This window comes from Montipora capricornis, chromosome 14, assembly GCF_036669925.1.
Source record: "Montipora capricornis isolate CH-2021 chromosome 14, ASM3666992v2, whole genome shotgun sequence".
Lineage (NCBI taxonomy): Eukaryota > Metazoa > Cnidaria > Anthozoa > Scleractinia > Acroporidae > Montipora > Montipora capricornis.
This window is the reverse complement of record NC_090896.1, coordinates 26,781,609-26,791,608: the sequence shown is the minus strand read 5'-3', so window position 1 is coordinate 26,791,608 and position 10,000 is coordinate 26,781,609. Positions and strand designations below refer to the sequence as shown.

Here is a 10,000-nt window from a genome sequence, read left to right as displayed (position 1 = left end):
CAAATGTTTAAAATCGTTCGTCTCGAGTCATTTTTAGTAACTCTAAGAGGTGGGAAATAAGGAGTGAATAATTAAGATGAGGGGAATTTCCCGAGAGTAGTCCTTCAATTAAACATAAAGCTACAATGCCCTTTTTTGCCACTACAGTTGCTTTCCCAGGCCCGACGTTGCGAGAGATTTTAATTTCCAATGAACATAATTAATTCCAGGGGATATGCGGTAGTGCATGGCTGAATCTAATTTTCATTGTCAGATAAGACTCGAGCAAATCCTTTTCATGGTACTGTAAACGTTTCTTTTTTGTTTTTGTTTTTTGGCTACATTAACTTGGCCATATAATATATTAACCGAATAGCGTTGATAAACTCACCATAACCCTTTCTTCAATGAAAAGTTGATGTTTGGTTTCCTAAATAATTAGAAGTGGCACTTGTACAAGGGTTTGGTGTAACAGAATTCGAAAACTTAGAGCAACTACCTAGAACATACCATAACAATTTCCATTCTGGAGGTATGCCTACCATTTGAGCAGACCTTGAACTAGCCGGTCTCCGCTTGTAAATTGTTCATAATTTAAATTAAATTATTGGTCGGGCATTAATTATTTGTATTCAGTGAGAACATTGTACTTAATTTCGTACTTCTGGTCAGAATATGATGTGTTAACTCGAATTCGAGCTTTTTTTCGGGTTTTGCTTAAACAAAACCACCCGTTCTGTTTCAGGTGACTCCTATTATTTCAAGGCCAATACACGTCGTGCACACACCTCATAAATAAACTCAACTCTTATGTGAAAACTTACCAATAAAGATACATATGCCGAGACTTGATTAATCACTTAGAGTCCAAGTCCAAGTCCAAGACTCCCAGCCTGCCAATCTCTTTGTTCATCTCAAAAACTCTCTTTAAGGTTTAAAAGAGAAATAAAACTAGTCACTCACGCCACGGGATCTCCGCTTTTATATCTAGGAAAATTTCATTTCGTTAATTGTGCAGCTAATAAAGTTTAGTGGAATTTATTATTGTTCATCTTTTTACGGTAGTGAAAGTTACCTTGGCGACAAATGTACATTTCCTTAATTTCTTTGCAGGGATAAATTGTAAAATTGATAGATGTGATCACCTGTTGTTTGCGTCCTTGAGGGGTCTTTTCGCTAATAGTACGAACGCAGTACAATTTAGCTGACAAATCAGTTATGCTGATATTCTGTTAAGACAGGAAATAAGGATTTGGTAAGTTAAGAATTATTTATTTATTTATTCGCCTTACTCTGCCCTTTAGGAGTGCTGATATTTAGCCGGAAATTCGTTTTACAAATCATTTTCAGTATATAATAAATGTTACAACTTAGTTAAGTTCTCGCTTAAAAGATAAACCATTTATTCAGTATACGTCTTAACGTTATTTTCGATTTCTAAACTGAATAATATATAGATTTAGCCAAGCCTAAAAGCTCCCGTCTCTAGCCCCAGAAAGCCACTTTCTGTATTGAATACAGTGTATATGGAAATAATTTTGCTTCTGCATAAAGTACAAAATTAATCGTTATTAGTGGATACAGTTTACAGGGATCAAACACCTCTGAGCTGAAGCAGTTAACAAACAAGCCTTGCGAACAATACCCAACAATTTTAATCAACAACTAAAACTAAAATTACATGCACAGTAATCTCTCACAACATTTTCCGTCTGCTTGATCCGTTTAGAACAACAGCAGAAATTACTAATTAAGGATGGTGCCTACTATTGTTATTGTGCCTACGCTCTCTCGAGATACTCGCGTTTTCGATAATTTGTGCTCTACTTGTAGGCTCTTTTCACCGGTCTGTGTGTTTGTGTGTGTCTTCGTAGCATATTTTCATACACCTCTTTATTGATGGAAGTCTTAAAGAACGAAATTTACTTTGATTAATCAATTTTGTATTTTTTTTTTCTATCATAAATTCGTTTTACAAATCATTTGCACTATATAATAAATGTTAAAACTTAGTTAAGTTCTCGCTTAAAAGATGAACCATTGATTCCCTATACGTCTTATTAACGTCATTGTCCCCTCGCGCTTGGTTTTTCACTTCCTTTGTCTTTGCATTTACAACAGGTCACGCAAAGTCTTACTTACACTCTCCTAATAAATCATTGCGTATGTTAACATTCTTCCTTAAGTTTGTAATTTTGTAGTTTTGAGTCTTTTTCTTGCAATACTGCGATTCTTTTTTTATTATTTTATTATTTTTTTTTAACGAAAACTAGTGAGCAGCACAAAGGAAGACTTCTTGTAGTTGTAAGCTTTTTTCGTTTATTTCCGACGCGTTTCGTCTCTTACTGAGACTTCTTCAGGGAATGAATACAACTAGCAAGGAACAGCATATATAACACGTTGTGTGCGTGAGTGAAACTTCCGGTAGAAGGGAATAATAACTCAACTATGCTGTAAACGGTCGTAGCAAGAAACGCCTTAATACCTATGTTATTGCATGTTGTTATATTTTTGGGGGCCATACGATTAGCGCTAATCGTTTTAAGAAACTGCCGTTGTTGCTTCGAGGCCTCAACTGATAAGAGGAAGAAGCTACATCGGTATGGTCTAAAACAAGTTGATCAAGGATTCTGTGGCTTTAGGCCAGATTTGACCCGTTTAATTTGCATGTGGCTATTCTGCGCTCTTGCAGTGTGACTATGTTGGAATTAACTAGGGCCTCATTATAACCATGCCTGGCCATTGCTCGCTTCTGTATCATCTCTATTGAGTCAGAGAGATATCGCGGCAGGTTGGCGTATACCACGCTAGCGTACTCAAGTGTTGATCGGACGATTGAACAATAGACTTTCACGATGTCCTGAGCAGGCACGCCAGAGCGTTTAAGCTGCCTAATGGCATAGAGGCGGCGATTGGCTTTTTCACTATAGCGTCGCAGTGAGCCTCTACTTTAAGTCGTGAGAAATAAGGACGCCAAGAAATTTGAATGCCTTAAAGTGGTACTATGATCAAAAAATCATTTCCTTTTTTTCTTCAGATTTTGAAAGCGTGTTCGCTTAACACCTAACTAGCAAAATTTTGAGTTTTGAGTTTTATCCAAAGGCTGTTTATTTTGAGTGTAAGTTTTGGATTTCATGGTCCGCCATTACTCGCGTTCAAAACTGGCCGATTGGACCTCAGAGGGTTGGATCTAGAGAAAATGACGTCATTTACTCACTAGCTTAAAATTTCAGCGTGTAAACGCAATTTATTATATATGCAAAACACGAGTTTAAAAGTCTGAAAGCCCGAAACTCCCGTGCTGCATATTAATTCGGCCGCGTACACACGCATTGCATTCTTAAACTAGTGAGTGTTTGACGTGGTTTTCTCCTCGACCCAGCTCTCTCAAGATTTTAAAGTTAGTAATGGCGGACCAATAAATAAGAAAATTCCAGAAAAAATAAACAGGTGTCTTTTATAAAATCAGAACTTAAAACTTGGGTGAGTTAGTGTTTAGTTAACATAGTTTTGAAATCCAAAGGAAAAACAATTTTTTTTTAGTCGTAGTACCACTTTAACTTTTTCCAAAAAGGAGCCGCCCGTGCGTGGCAATTGGAGGACACCGAAAACTATTATAGTGTAAAATGTCAACCGCCAAAACCCTGCATTTAACTGGATTGAGACACATGTTACTTCTTGAAGCAAATGATTGAACCTGCGTGACAATGGATTGTAAGACGGATGGCGTGTTCCTGGGAAAAATTTCGATAGCAATGAGATCGTCCACGTATTTTGCATGCGGGAGCCAGTATTGGAAGAGGTCATTAGACATAACCGCGAACAATATCGGCCCCAGACCGGTACCCTCATGTCTTACCTTGCGAAAATAATGGAAGGGTTTACTTTATGTAGAGCCTTCCCAGACATCCTACGACAGCTCGTCACAAGGCAATTTGCGGTGGCTGGGAGATCGAATCAACACCCAATTGTATACCTCCTCCATTTGGCATTAGAGGCGTTAGGCCGTGGCAGTGTATGGGTGAGATGGTTCTTCGCAGACTTCAAAAAAGGCTTTGACTTGATAGACTATCACACTTTGCTAGCAAAGCTAGGTGACAAAGATATCCACCCCTGCCTGCTAAGGTGGGTCGCATCCTTCTAGAAGACAGAACTCAGGTAGTTAGGATAGGATCCACAGAGTCACCGTATCTGAATTTAAATGGCGGCATACATCAGGGTGGAGGTTTCTGTTTGGGCAACAATCAGTTCTGTGTTGGGGCCATAACGAGATGGCGCCAACAATTCCTTATGGTTTTTAGATCTTCGAAAGGATGCTATGATGGAATTTGGAGGAAAAAGCTCTTTTAATTTAGGTTTGGATTCCAAAATCGCTAGGTGTTTGCTGATGATGCGACCTACATCAGGTAAATTTGGATTAAATGTGGTCATAAATGGAAATAATTTCTTCTTAGATCTGGCACGAGTCCTAAGTAGATCACTTCTAGGTATGGTTGAGGCCTTACGAAATTGATCATCCACTAATTTAGAAGGGTAACCTTGATTGACTAAATAACCCTTGTATTCAGTAGTTCTCTGTTTCAGTTTCAGTTTATTTTGTTCGCCAGATGTTTTACAAAATTCGTCATAACTACAGTAATATTAAAATTCTGGTGAGGAAGCTCACGGGGAAACCATATGGGCTTATGATTGTGGGCTCCCTCTAGATGGCTATCTCTCGGCAAGAAAAATTTGTTCCGAGCAGTTCCTTTGTAACCTTGTCGCTACGCCATAAGGAATAGCCTTAAAAACGTGTTTAGGATGACCACTTGATGGTGGGAGGTACAGATGGCTATCCGTTGGCTTTGAATAAACGTCTGTCTGAATAAAACCCTCGATAAGATATAAAGTTATGTCTAGCACGTGGAACTCGCGCTGAGAAAAAACTAATTCAAATTTTATAGTAGGGTATAAAGAATTTATAAATTCGGTAAACTCATGCAGTGCAAGAAGGCCCTGTTGCCAGAGGTCAAAAACATCGTCACGGTATCGCCACCATAGAGCCGTCTTTATGGAGCCAGAACATTTAGCCTGAAAATCTATTTCACCCATGGCAAGATCCGCGTAACTACAAACATTTTTGGGCCCATGGCTGTGCCATGAATTTGTAGAAAAAAAGTTTCTTTAAAAACCGAATGATTTTTCTTCAAACAAATGTCTACCGCTTCCAAAATGCAATTTGTAGATGGAAGCTGATTTTCTCTAGCATCCAGTGCTTTCTTTACTGCAGTGAGACCAAGTTGCTTATCAGTTTTAGGGAACACTGAACACAACATCCCATGAAACTAATAAAGTGCCCTCGGGAAAAGGGCCACCTCGGTTAAGATCCTCAATTCTATTCTGCAAATAGGTAGTATCTTTGATGAAAGACGGCAATTCACGAGCCAGTGGTTGCAAATAAAATTCAGTGAAGGCTGAGAGATTTTCTATTGCCGTACCACAACAAGATGAGATGAACCTAAGAGGATTCCCTACTTTGTGGGTTTTGATATTTCCAAATGCAACCCCTGGTTTGGCTTCTTTGTTAAAGTGATACTACGACCAAAAAAACAATTCTTTTTTTTCTTTGGATTTCAAAACTATGTTAACTAAACACTAACTCACCCAAGTTTTAAGTTCTGATTTTATAAAAGACACCTGTTTATTTTTGCTGGAATTTTCTTATTTATTGGTCCGCCATTACTAACTTTAAAATTTTGAGAGAGCTGGGTCGAGGAGAAAATGAAGCCAAAGACTCACTAGTTTAAGAATGCAATGCGTGTGTACGCGGCCGAATTAATATGCAGCACGGGAGTTTCGGGCTTTCAGACTTTTAAACTCGTGTTTTGCATATGTAATAAATTGCGTTTACACGCTGAAATTTTAAGCTAGTGAGTAAATGACGTCATTTTCTCTAGATCCAACCCTCTGAGTACCAATCGGCCAGTTTTGAACGTGAGTAATGGCGGACCGTGAAATCCAAAACTTACACTCAAAATAAACAGCCTTTGGATATAACTCAAAGCTCAAAATTTTGCCAGTTAGGTGTTAAGCAAACACGCTTTCAAAATCTGAAGAAAAAAAGGTAATGGTTTTTTGATCATAGTACCACTTTAACTATCCAATTAGCTACTTGGTTTGAAATTTCACACCAGCTTTCAACCCGAGTCAAATGCATGATAGTAGGATCCTCTTGTAAGGGTTTATAATGCAATTGGTTTTGAAGCTGACCGAACATTTTATCCTCGTATTCCCCTTCCTCAATTAAAACAAAGCGAGAACCTTTGTCTTGTATCCGAATTACCACATCAGAATTTCTAAATTGTTTTAACGCAACTCATTCTCCTTTGGTTAGGTTTTCTCTAGCTAATTTAATATTCCGAGGGTTTATCAAATCACGCCTAACACTGGATAGAAAAAGTTCAAGTTCTGGATACCTTGATGGTGGTGGCTTCCATTTCTTTCTTTCGGAACTTTAGAAAGGTGACCAGTTGACTCTTGACAATCTTCAGGGCTATTTTCAATGAAAAAGACTGCTGTCCGCAAGCGGGCCTCAAAAGCTTCCAAATCGTCGTATACACGTTGCCAGTCAACATCTTTTGGCATGGGGCACAAAGATGGTCCTTTCTTGAGTAGATTGATTTGGTCTTGGTTAATGGACATGTTTGAGAGGTTGATAGGATCTAACTGATGTGATTCATTAGAAGTCGTTGTATTAGGTAACTTGAGCTTTCGACGAAAGAGTTTTTGTTTTCTCACTAGCCTGTGTAGCCCGTAATAACGACGGGCTTGTGTGGCAGTGTTAATGGGTATAGATCTCTGGTGTTACTGGAAAAAAACTCCTGATCCAACGGAATTGTCTTGAACATCTTTCTTTTCTCGCGTTCTTTCAAGTTACGAAGTAGGTTGGAATTTTCCGCTTTCAGGCCATTCACTCCACAGTAGCACAAGCAGCACGAGTCTGGGACAAGCTAACCAGATACCAACACCACTGTACCTTTCTTAAAAATTGCTTGGATAACAATGTTATTCCAGCAGGATTTAATTTAAATTTTAACTTGGCACTTAACGTCGATGATCGGCTGACCTCGTGATCAGAAGCTTTGCAAGCAATCACTCCAACGAACGTCAAAGGAACTTTGCGTTGCTCTTTTAAAAGCCTCGCAGAACAGAGTGAATTTTCTACAACGAGAGCTCCAATCTTGAAGGGAACAGATCTTCTCGTCCATCAACAATGGCTCTGCGAATTATATCTGGAATGGCCTGAAATCGGAAAATTCCAACCTACTTCGTACTTCATCTTATGGCTTTGGGGGCATGTCTTATGCAAGAAAGACGCTCATCGCTGCTAAGAAACCTTATTCACCAACTGAAAAGGAACTCCGTAGGCTAGCAATAGTTTTATGGATGCACCAAATTTCATCAGTATGCAAGAGTACAAACCGACCACAAGCCACCAGAAGTTTTCTTCCGAAACCACTTTTCCAGGCGCCTCAACGGGTGCAACGGACGATGTTAAAGCTTCAGCGATATGACCCCCAAGTTGAATATGTTCCAATGATATCACTGGTTAAAAGAGCATAAATAATCGTGCTGCACGTGCGGCACAGATTTTAGTTCATAATTTAGCGGTACTCTGCATGACGAAGACGTACGATCACCAAAGTTTAGGTTTTTGACGACAACGTGAGCATGCAACAAAGAATCTTTCATTCTCTATTTTCAGTCTGAGACCGCTCTTACCGATTTATGTTTAGGATACTTCGCCCACATTGTACGACGTGGACGAGATGAAATAATCGCAAAGACTTATAATAATAAATAATAACAATATAATAAACCTATATAGCGCTATAGCCTTAAGAGCTTCTGCCTGAGAGACCGGGGCAGACTTGGAAATGAAGGTCGGCAGATTCCGCTTAAAATTGGTACACAAAGTACTTATGTCAACTTATGTAATATGCCAAAGTTTCAGCTTCAACGACTTTTTTTAGCCGAGTTCTGGATATCAGCCCCTCAGGGGTCCCCAGAGGCTGATTTTCAGTGCAATTTTGGCCACTTTTAAATCTCTCTTTTAGCAACATGAAATTAATTTCAGGCAAAAAACAAAACCATCTTTTTAAAGCCCTATCCTTAGGCTTTTATGGGTGAGATCATTAGCTCATGGAATTTTTTCTCACTAGCCTGTGGCTGTTATCACAACTTGGTCATATTTGAAGCATATGGGAAGCAACCGGAAATGGCCTGTTTTTCAGACCAAATATTTTCCATGCCCATGTTTTACATCTTGAGGTCTTAGTATCCTTGCAAAGTTCAGCCCTTAGTTAAGTAGTATCAAGAAAAAAATACTAAGATTGAGGCTTTTTACTAAGAAAAAAACTTACGAGAAGATGGCTAACCAGGCCACTTCCGTTTAAAGTTTCAACAAAGCGTGTCTGCAAAAATCAGCCATTTAATTTCGATTTTTTTTTCCTTCCAAGTTATGGTTAGGGTAAGAGACTCTGAAGTTAATTGTCACCGAAAAGGCTTGCCGTTAATAAGAAATTTTTATGTGATTGTTTTAGGACCGATCAGATAGTGGTCCGACAGCGGTTATAAATTTCTTGGAAGAAGTCTTGGAAATTACGGACAATAGGGCCGTTGCGAAAACTCTTTATTTACCTAACAACACATCTCTTGCCGGTATATCACAATGCAAAATTGCATCTTTTTCGTCCAAACTGCAATGTTAAGTTTATCTACTTTGTTCAACTTGTTCAACGTATCACGTCTGTGGCCCGTAGTAATGAAGCGCTAATTAAATCAGGATATAAGCAAGCTTTGTAGTTCCATTCAGTAGTACTACAACCCACCTGTTTGGGCTTGAATATTTTCTGAAGAAAAAAGAACTTATCGGTCTCTTTAAATGCAACCACAACATCTGTCGTGACACTACTTGAGAACCGCTTTGAACCGTTAAGAAATTTCGAATACAATTAAAGCTAATCGTCTAACACAAATTGCAGTCGCTCTTCCAAAGTGCAAAAGTGTCTGGATAAATTCGCTTACAAAAAACGCTTACCTGGCTTCACTTTTACAGACAAACTTTAGCCCCAGCGATAAATTGGTCGCAAGTGCATCGTTGCGAGTTAGATATACACAGGTCGATTAATACCGTACGTGGCGAGGTCATTGTAGTTTGGCTGGCTATGACTGACTTGGAATTCAGTGCAGTTGTTTTCTCGTGCAGATTCGTCTCCTTGATATTGCAGAGAATGATTATGATAGAACTTGTATAAGAACCTCAATGGCATGATTTGTTTACTGAATATTTACGCAAACGGGTGAATATTCGGCGGTGACGTGGACATATCATAAATCGTCTTTAATTCCTCAACCTTAGTATTTTTTTCTTGATATTACTAAACTAAGGGCTGAACTTTGCAGGGATACTTAAGACCTCAAGATATAAAACATGGGCATGGAAAATATTTGGTCTGAAAAACAGGCCATTTCCGGTTGCTTCCCATATGCTTCAAATATGACCAAGTTGTGATAACAGCCACAGGCTAGCGAAAAAATTCCATGAGCTAATGATCTCACCCATAAAAGCCTAAGGATAGGGCTTTAAAAAGATGGTTTTGTTTTTTGCCTGAAATTAATTTCATGTTGCTAAAAGAGAGATTTAAAAGTGGCCAAAATTGCACTGAAAATCAGCCTCTGGAGACCCCTGAGGGGCTGATATCCAGAACTCGGCTAAAAAAAAGTCGTTGAAGCTGAAACTTTGGCATATTACATAAGCCGACATAAGTACTTTGTGTACCAATTTTAAGCGAAATCGGCCGACCTTCATCTCCAAGTCTGCCCCGGTCTCTCAGGCAGACGCTCTTAAGCTCAAAGCGCTTTACAGCTTTAAAAGTGATAAACTAACAGAAAACAGTTCTAAAAAGGAACGCCCTTGACTTTGATTTAAACGTAGTTAGGTCTTTAGCTTCGGGTATATTATCTGGACGTTCATTCCATA

At 38.9% G+C, this 10,000-nt stretch overlaps 1 long non-coding RNA gene across 1 annotated transcript in view; it reads left to right on the top strand.

Moving 5' to 3' along the window:
- LOC138032628 (uncharacterized) overlaps positions 1–10,000 on the top strand; it is an 18,016-nt gene that overhangs the window by 3,473 nt on the left and 4,543 nt on the right. The window contains exon 2 of the long non-coding RNA XR_011128420.1: positions 1,093–1,234. This is a non-coding gene — a long non-coding RNA (uncharacterized lncRNA). The remainder of the gene's footprint in view (positions 1–1,092; positions 1,235–10,000) is intronic.